The following is a 673-nucleotide window of genomic DNA, read 5'->3' as shown; positions in this document are numbered from 1 at the left end:
ATTTGTATTCTGTGTCATGTGTATGTGTTATGTATCTCAGATACATATGTAGGTAGGTTAAGTAGGTTAAGTGTTCAGTGGTGTTGGAAATGTGTTTTTAGGGGAATAAAGGTGAGTTTTTATTATATTACAGAAGCATAGTGGGTTTTGGGTTTATTCTCAGGGTACTGGATAGTTATATGTTCTCATTTGAATGGTGTGTGTGTATGTGTGTGTGTGTGTATTTGTGTGCTGGGGGTGGTTCTGTGTATTTTGACGGTACTGTGAGATATTGTGAATGTGTGTACATACATTTGAAAAGGAAGGTAATGTTCTATGTTTTAATGCTTTGTGTGTTGGATTTGTGTGTATTCAGAGCAGAGGAGTTTTATCTATGCTCACGGTGTCTAGATGAGAATTTAGGTGTACAATTTTGGTGTGAAGAATTTGGAGGCAGAGAGATGGCTGGGTGTATTTGGGTGTTATAACTATATATAACCTGAGGATATGGACAGAATATTTAGAGTTTTCAAGATGGAGGCTTGTGTATGTTTGTATTTGGGAGCACATGTATACCTACGTAACAAACCTGCATGTTGTGCACATGTACCCTAGAACTTAAAAGTATAATAAAAATATATATATATATTTCTACTGAACACAGTGTCTGTATATTAGATGACCTAGGACTGGT

At 36.0% G+C, this 673-nt stretch overlaps 1 pseudogene; it reads left to right on the top strand.

Moving 5' to 3' along the window:
• The window catches only part of LOC105534460, an 85640-nt pseudogene that overhangs the window by 3558 nt on the left and 81409 nt on the right, over positions 1 to 673 (top strand).

The sequence above is a fragment of the Mandrillus leucophaeus genome, unplaced genomic scaffold (assembly GCF_000951045.1).
Source record: "Mandrillus leucophaeus isolate KB7577 unplaced genomic scaffold, Mleu.le_1.0 Scaffold1351, whole genome shotgun sequence".
NCBI lineage: Eukaryota > Metazoa > Chordata > Mammalia > Primates > Cercopithecidae > Mandrillus > Mandrillus leucophaeus.
The sequence above is the reverse complement of the archived record's forward strand: the minus strand, read 5'-3'. Positions and strand labels throughout refer to the sequence as shown.